This window comes from Dipodomys merriami, unplaced genomic scaffold, assembly GCF_024711535.1.
Source record: "Dipodomys merriami isolate MVZ:Mamm:240054 unplaced genomic scaffold, mDipMer1.0.p SCAF_2109, whole genome shotgun sequence".
NCBI lineage: Eukaryota > Metazoa > Chordata > Mammalia > Rodentia > Heteromyidae > Dipodomys > Dipodomys merriami.
In genome coordinates this window covers 42,501-50,973 of record NW_027203504.1, presented here as the reverse complement: position 1 = coordinate 50,973, position 8,473 = coordinate 42,501, and positions in this window count along the sequence as shown.

Below are 8,473 nucleotides of genomic sequence, written 5' to 3'. Positions count from 1 at the left end.
AGGTTCTTCTCCGCCGCCGCCGGCACCCCCCCTGCCCCCCCCCCCCCCCCCGCTCCTAGTCCATCAGTCCATCCATCTACTTCCCTGTAACTGACATAATCTTCTTCTTCTTCTTTGGGGAATGGATGAATAAACTTTTACCTTGTGGATATTGTACACACACCCTAAGGTGTGTGTGTGTGTGTGTGTGTGTGTGTGTGTGTGTGTGTGTGTGTGTGTGTGTGTGTGTGTGTGTGTGTGTGTGTGTGTGTTGACGGAATAGAGTGTTTACCATGCCTGACCCCCTGGCTCTGCCTCTCTACCCGTCTGCGATGCGATGTGTGTGCTGGGGCGCTTCTGCCCGCATATGTTCCCAGTGCGAACTCCAAAGAGAAGTACGCCCGCCGGGCCTGTGGGTTCTAACCATGCTTCATCCCCCCCCCCCCCCGGGAGATAGGATCGCCCCTCTGACCCCCCCACTCTGTTTGGGCCGGGGCCCCTCGTCTGTCTCTCCCTGTCTTTCCTCCTAGGGTTCCCTACCTGCCCTCCCCCCAGCCCCGCGCGCGCACACACACACACACACACACACACACACACACACAGAGTCACAGACACACACACACAGAGTCACAGACACACACACCCACACCCACTGTGCACCGCCACACTCGGGTCCAGGTCCTCCACCACAGGCATGTGAGTGAAGATGCCTCTACCCTCCAACACCTGTGTGTCGGGTTCAGATTCATCGCCTCATGCCCCGAATCCTGCTCCAGAGAGAGTGGCAGAGCCTATTAGAAAAGGCTAGCTGTTTTTTTGTTTTTGTTTTTGTTTTTTTTTTTTTTATTTTAAGGTAGTCCCATTTGTCGAGTCTCTCTCCAATTTGTTGTGACCCTGGGACTCTGTTCAGGAAGTTCCTTCCTGTGCCTATTAGTTCAAGTGTCTCTCCTACTCTGTCCTGCAGTAGTTTCAGAGATTCAGGTTTAATGTTAAGGTCTTTAATCCATTTTGAGTTGATGTTGGTGCATGGTGATAGGCTGGGGTCCACTTTTAGTTTTCTGCATGTGGCTGCCCAGTTTTCCCAGTACCAGCGGTTGAAGAGGCTGTGTTTCTTCCATTGTATGTCTTTGGCTCCTTTGTCGAATATCAGCTGGCTGTAGGCCTGTGGATTTATTTCTGGATCTTCTATTCTGTTCCATTGGTCTTCGGGTCTGTTTTTGTGCCAGTACCATGCTGTCTTTGTTATTATAGCTCTGTAGTAGAGTTTGAAGTTCGGCATGGATAGCCCTCCCATATTGTCTTTATCCCCTAGAATTGTTTTGGCTATTCTAGGTCTTTTGTTGTTCCATATGAATTTTTGGACTGTTTTCTGTATTTCAGTGATGTACGTCATTGGGATTTTAATAGGAATTGCGTTGAATTTGTATATTAGTTTTGGAAGTATTACCATCTTTACTATATTAAGTCGGCCTATCCAGGAGCATGGGAGGTCTTTCCATTTCCTAGTGTCTTCTGCAATTTCTTTCTTTAACTTTTTATAGTTCTCATTAAATAGTTCTTTTACATCTTTGGTTAGGTTAATTCCTAAATATTTTATTTTTCGGGAGGTTATTGTGAATGGGGTTGCTCCCTTTATTTCCCTCTCTTCCTGTACATTATCAGTGTATAGGAAGGCAACTGATTTTTGTGGGTTTATTTTGTATCCTGCTATTTTGACGAAGAGAGTTATGATTTCTAAGAGATTCGGGATGGACTTTTAGGGATCGTGGAGGTATAGTATCATGTCGTCTGCAAAAAGGGATAGTTTAACTTTTTCTTTCCCTATGCGGATCCCTTTAATGTCTTTTTCTTGCCTTATTGCCCTGGCTAAGGGTTCTAGGACTATATTGAAGAGGAGTGGAGACAGTGGGCATCCTTGCCTTGTTCCTGATTTTAGGAGAATTGGTTGTAGCTTTTCCCCATTAAGTATAATATTGGCTATTGGTCTGTCATAAATGGCTTTTATTGTTTTTAGAAATGTTCCTTCTATTCCTATTTTCTCCAGAGCTTTTAGCATGAATGAATGGGGGCGGGGGGAGGGAGCGTGTTGTGGGGCGGGCGGGCGGCGGACTTTCACAAGTGAGCGGGGTGCCTCCCGAGGGCTCGTCTCTTGCTGGAGCCGACCCATCTTTGGGAGTTTTTTGTTGTTGTTGTTGTTGTTGTTGTTGTTGTTGTTGTTGTTTCTTTCTGGTTTCCATCTGGGGGAAAAAGAAAACAAAACGTACAAACACCCCCCCCCCAAAAAAAAAAAAAAAAAAGACGGGCGGGCAGACGGTGGGACGAGCGCTCACTTGCCCTTTTCTGGCCATGTTGGGTGGGGGTGGGGGTCTTGCCACGGGCGGCGGAGGTCGTGCGGGTGGCCGGTTCGTTTTCTCTCGTGGTGCAGGCCTGCCGTCTTTGCCGCCCCTTCCTGCTTGGGACCGATCCCGACTTCCCGGTTCTCGGGTTCGGGCCGCTCCGTTCGGGCGACTCCCGTCCTGGTTCCTGGTTTCACTTTGGTCGCTGGCGGCGGCGGCGGCGGCGGCTCGATCTCGGTCTAGGTCTCTGGTGGCTCTGGTGTCGTTCGTGAGGTCGCAGAGAGGACCCGGCTGCAGGTCCTGACCTAGGTTGTGCCTCTCGGTGCGTGGCGGTGGGGAGTGAGGCGATTCGTTTCCGTGTTCTGTGTCTCCGGAGCTCAGAGCCGGCCGGCGCGCGCCGATCCGGGGTACGGCGGCTCGGTGGAGTCGGTCGTTGGAAGGCGGTTGTCGTGCTCCCCCTGGCGTCCGCCTTGATATGACAGTCCCCTCGTTCTCAGCCGAGCGAGCGAGTGAAGGAGGAGGTCTGGCGGCAGCGAGCCGGGCGGAGGCCCGGCCTCTACCGGGTGCCGGGCGCGACTGTCGCCGTGGTGTCGCTGTGGCGCCGGGGCGGCTGTTCTGTCGGACTTTGCGCCCGCAGGCGAGCGCGGGGTGGGGCCGTGAGTCGCCGCTCTCTCTTCCGTGCCCGGTCTGTGCCGGGGGTGGCGGCTTGGTCGGGTCGACCAGTAGTTCTGTCTGGGCCCGACGCCTTGTCCTCCTCCCCTCCCTGGACTCTGGTCTTTGAGGGCGAAAGAAGGAGAGTACGAGGGACGTCTCGGGAGTCGGGGGAAAGGGTCCCCGGGTGAGCCGCTAGGTGGTGGGGCCGGTCCCGGCCCGGACTCGGACCACCCCCCCTCCCCGGAGTCACCTCCGAGTGAGCGCTTGGCGCGTGCCGGGCGCGAGGGCCTGGGTCGCCGGCCCCGTGTGGTCTCCCTCCACGGCCCCGGAGGCCGGAGGACAGACCTCTGCGGCGGGAGGAGCCGTGGGCACGGCCGAGGCGAGCCTCGGGGCCGGGACCTACACCCCCCCCCTCCCCGACATAGGATGGTCGTCGGAGTCACCTCCGAGTGAGCGCTTGGCGCGTGCCGGGCGCGAGGGCCTGGGTCGCCGGCCCCGTGTGGCCTCCCTCCACGGCCTCCTCCACGGGCCCCGGAGGCCAGAGGCCAGACCTCTGCGGCGGGAGGAGCCGTGGGCACGGCCGAGGCGAGCCTCGGGGCCGGGACCTACCTACCTACCGTCTGCGGTGTGCGCGATGGCGGGGACTTGCCCGGTGGGCCCTGCGTAGGGGAAAAGTCGAGGCGGAGGGAGCACCTCGGGAGTCGGGGACCCGAGCCCGGGAGTCCCGCGTGTGTGCGTGCTGGCGGCAGGGCGCTCACCACCGACCCCGCGCGGTGTGGGTGTGGTGGCTGGGTGCCTCTCGGAGTGGGTGCCTCGCGTCTGCCGGGGGAAGGCTCCCCGTGCCGCTCGTGCCGTGAGCCCGTGCGCACCCGGGGTAGTGGGGCGGGTGCGTCCCCTGACCCCGCTCCCGCCCTCTCTCTTCGTCTGTCTTCGCCTTATGTGGTCGACCAGCTGTCCCTGAGAGTTCCGTGTCTGGCTCTGTTGGGGACGTGTTGGGGACAGGTGTCCCCGATGTGGTTTCCGAGAGGTCCCTGTCGCCAGCGAGTTGTCGCCCCTGCGTGACCAGCTGGTTTTGGCGTGGTGACGTGAGGATTTTGTACCTGCAGGAGGGTGCTGGCATGCTGTGTCCCGGTGGCTGTCAGCGGGTCTTTTGGGGCTCTCTCGGATGCTGTGTGCCGGGCCTTTCCCGTCTCTTCCCGGTCCGGGTCCCCCTGCCCTTCCCCCCGCACCCCGGGCTCCCGCTGCCCTGAGCAGGCCTTGCCCCTGTGGTGGCTCGTGGGTGTGGTGGTGGTGGTGGTGGTGGTGTGGTGGTGGTGGTGGTGGTTGGTTGGTGGCTGAGTGAGTCCCGTCGTCCTTGATCTCTCCCCCGCTCCCGGTGCCGGATTCTGGCCCTTGCCTCGGCACGCCGAGGAGGAGAGTGGTTGGTTGCCTGGGGTGCATAGGTAGGCCCGCGCGGTGTGCTTCCCTCGCCGTGGCCGGCTTGAGGAGGAAAAGGCGGGGGGCGAGTCCTGCCTTGCCTTGCCTGTGCGTGTGCGGCATCCCCGTCCTGCCGTCGTGCTCGTCCGACCTCCGTGGCTTTTTTTTTTTTTTTTTTTTTTTTTTTTTCCTATCGCCCCTAGCTCCAACTCCCCCGACCTGCCGCTTCCCGATGGCGGGCCTGGTCGGCCGCTGACCTGCGCTACTCCCGAGCGCTGTCCGTGGTTCTTTTTCTTTTTCTTTTTTTCCTCTCTAGCTTCTTTCGGCTCTGTGCCCGGCGGAGGTGTCCTGGTAATCCCGAGCGCCAGGGACGCTGAAGCCCGTGGTATTTTTTTATTTTTTTATTTTTTTAAGTTTTTTTTTTTTTCTTTTTTTTTTTTTTTTTTTTCCTTTTACCTCGCTCGTTACTCACGAAAGGTTGTCTGTCCTGGCTGCGCTTTTATCCCAGGCTGTTGGCCCTCTCGGGAGCCGAGCTTCCTGGGCCCCACCGCCTCCCGAGTGCCGTGTGGCTGTCTTCTCCGCCCCCTCGGTGTGATTGATGTGGTGACGTTGCGATCTCCTTCGGGCCCGGGCCTAAGCTGCGCCAGGCGAGGGACGGACATTCATGGCGAATGGGACCGCTCTTCTCGTTCTGCCCGTGGGCCCCTGCCCTCACCGTCCCACCGTGCCGGCGCCGGTGGTGTGCGGGGAGGCAGGGGTGCGGCAACCGGGTCCGGCTGCGCTCTCCCTGCCCTCGCCGTGAGGTCGGGGACTTGTACACGCTGGAGGAGGGGGGGCGCCCCTGATCTTGCTCCTCTCTTCCCGTGACTCGTTATCGGCACGGGGGTCGGCTCTCTCCGTGGAGAGGGAGGGTCGGTGCTCCGTGCTTGCCCGTGCTGTGTGGTGTGAAAAGCCGCGCCTCGCGCTCTGCCCTCTTGCGGTGCTCCCGGAACGCTCCCGGTCGGTTCTCTCAGGTGCCTGAGGCTGAGTGGTGGTGTCGTTCCCGATCCCGGCGTTGTCCGTTGCCTTGTGCCAGCCTGCTGCCCGTGGTGTGTCCCGGCCGTCCTTGGGTTTGTGGGGCTTGTGCGAGTGAGAAAAAAAAGTTATCGCAGAGATTGACGTCTCTGCTGGGGGGGGGTCGAGGCGGTTCCCCAGAGGAGGAGCGCTCTTCCCTTCTTGCACCGGGCGGGTGGCTTCCCCGCATGAGCTGCCGGCCCTGGTCCTGGCTTGTCTTCCCTGCCGTGTCACCTGGCTCTTGTTGCACCGGGGGACCTGAGATGTTGCAGTGGGAGGCGAGCCGGGCCTGTGCGGGCTTTCCCGCCCGTGTGCGCGACCTTGCTCTGGCCCCGCACGGCAAGGCCGACCGACCAGGGTTGGTGTTGCTGCTGCCGCAGACCCCCCCCGCCCCACCCCTCCCTGCCACCCGTGGTGGGAAAGATGGACGCCTTTGATGTGTGCTGGTCCCGGCGGGGTTCCCGTCGGGGTTGGGTGCGGGCCACCCTCAGAGTGAGGAGAGGTTCTCTAGCGATCCTCGTTCGGGAGGCGGCGTTCGCTGCCGGGTTGGCGGGGGCCCGCCCCCGATGGGCTCCCGCGGCCCTGCCGCTCCCTGTCCCGCTTTTGAGCGTTAGTGGCTGCCCGCGTTGGTAACTGCGTGCCCGCGCCTCCCCCCTCCGAGCTGGGGGAGGGTCCCGCGGGGCCTCTCCCGGGCCGTCGTCTGGTGTGGTGAGTGGAGGACGTTCCCGATCCGTCCCCGCCCCTGCCTCGCGCGCGGTGTGTCGAGTGGCGGAGCCTGGAGCCTGTGCTGGGTCGCGATGCGAGGGCGTGTGGTGTGTGGCTTCCCGGCCTCGTGCTTGGGGTGCCGTGGGGTTTTTGGGGGGTCCCGTCCCCCTCCCCCTCCGGCCCCTGGCGACGCTGTTCCCGAGCGTCTGTGTGGGCCGCCGCCCGTTGGCGACGACGGCGCCGTGCCGGGCGCCGGGCCCCGCGGTGTTCCGGGGCCGCCGTGCCCGTGGTGGTGTGCCGCTCGGGGGGGTTCTGGCCCTCCGGAGCCGAGGATCCCGGTGTGTGTGGGCCCTTGCTCACGCGGCCGAAAAAAGAGGCGGTCGATGATGGGTGCCGTGCCCGGCGGTGTGGATGGGTGCGGTGGGGCCCTGCTGGCGCGGGTGGCTCCGCGGGCGCTCGCGGGGTCTTTGAGGCGTGTGCGAGCTGCCTTTTCCCTCTCGGGCCTCTTTTGGGGGGGCCCGCCGCTGCCGCGGTGGGGGTTTCCGGTCCGCTGGTCGGCCGGCTCGGTGTCCCAGGCGTTGCGCGGGACCGCCCAGGAGTTGGGGGTGGTGAGATCCCGCGTTCGTTTCCCTGGCGTGCCGGCTGTGCCCGGAAAGGTCTCACCTCCCCGCTGGTTTGCGGCTGCGCCACCCGCCCGTGGGGGGGGGTGGCCGCTCGCTCGCTCGCTCGCCTCTCACCCCGGTGACCCGACCCGATGACCCTCCCCGCTGCTCTTATTGGGCTTCCGGCATGCCCTCCTCACCCGCATCAGCCTTCCGCGATCCTCACCGGTTTGGCCTTGGTGGCCGGCCACCGGCGGACGGTCGAGTTGGGCGTGTGTGGTGTGTTCTCTTGGTGGGGGGGACGGCGCTCGGCTCGTGAGGCTGCTCTCCCGGTGTGGGGGAGGCACGTCGTCGCGGCGGCGGTGGCTTTTGAAGGGTCTTCCCGGATCGGTTTTGCTCACGACGCGAGGGCTCCTGCCAGCGGGACCGCCGGTACGCCACGGGGGCGGTGGCGGTGAGATTCCCGCGTGCGTCCCTCGCTCGGGAGTTGGCCGTCCGGGGGCCCGAAGCCGGCGTGACGTGTCTCCTCCCGCTGGGCGCCGCCTCGCGTGCCTGCGCGATGTCGTCCCGGGTTCCCGCGCCTCCCTCCTGCTCGCCGTGCCAGAGGCTTGCCCGCATCGTCTCCTCCGTCTCGAGCCGTGTGGCTTCGTCCCCCGCCCCGGTCCCGGATCCGGGGCGTTGTGCTCTCCCGGCGTGTCGCCGCCGCGTGCCCGTCGCGACCCCGGTTCCCGTGCCTGGCCCCGTCCGCTCTGTGCCGGCGGTGTCCGCGCGTGAGCGTGCTCGCGTGCGTTGGGTTTGGTGTCGCCCGCCTCCCGGGGTCCCTGCCGCCGCCTCCGGCCGCCGCCGTTGGCCGGTGTGACTTGTCGCCGACGGGTCGTCGCCGCAGACCCCCGACCCCTTGCCGGCACCGCCGGTCCGCGGTGGCGCGGGTCGTTGTGCGCTCGGCCCCCGCGTCCGTGCGAGCGAGTGAATTCGGGCCGGCTTCTGAGGGAGGCGGAGAAAAACCCCGTGGCCGTGTGGCGTGCGTTGCGTTGTGCGCGTCACCCTCGGCTTTCTGGCCGCTCGGGTGTGTGCCACGCGCGACCCGGCCGGCTGGCCGGCTGGACCGTGGACGTCGGCGCGCCGCCTCCGGGCGGGGAAGGGGCCTGGCTCTCCTCCCCGTCCGTGTGTGCGCGCCGCCGCTCCCGTGCCCGCCGGGCCGGCAGGCGGGGTGTCGGTGATGCGGTGCCCTCGCGCTTTGGGTGCGGTGTGGTGCCCTTCCCCCCCCCCCGGCCACGGGTTCCCCTGCCCTCTCCGTGCTCTTCCTCTCTCTGCTCGTCACCGCGCGGTGGCCTGCTTGCGCCCGTGTGCCCGCGCCGCCGTCCCGGATGGTGGCGGTTGGGTCGCGTCGGCGGCCGGCTTGGCCCGCCGGTGTCGGTCTTCCCGGTCGCTGCCGGCGTTCGCTGGTCGGGCGGCCTCGGTCTCCCGGATCGAGGTCCGCGCCTCCCTCCCTTCCCGCGCCCGCTCCGCGCCCACCCTTGTGTGCGCTCTCGGGGCCGGTCGGGTCCGCCCGGTCGTTCTGGTGTGCGGCGACCCGGGATCCGCCTCGCCGCCCTCGCTCCCCCTCGTTGGCTCCCCGTCTCCTCCTCGCCATCGCCCGCTGGCCGGGAGGGAGGGGTGGGGTTCTGCCCTCTCCTCGCTCACGCTCCTTGACGTCTGGTCCCCGTGGAGAGACAGACGGATGCCCCG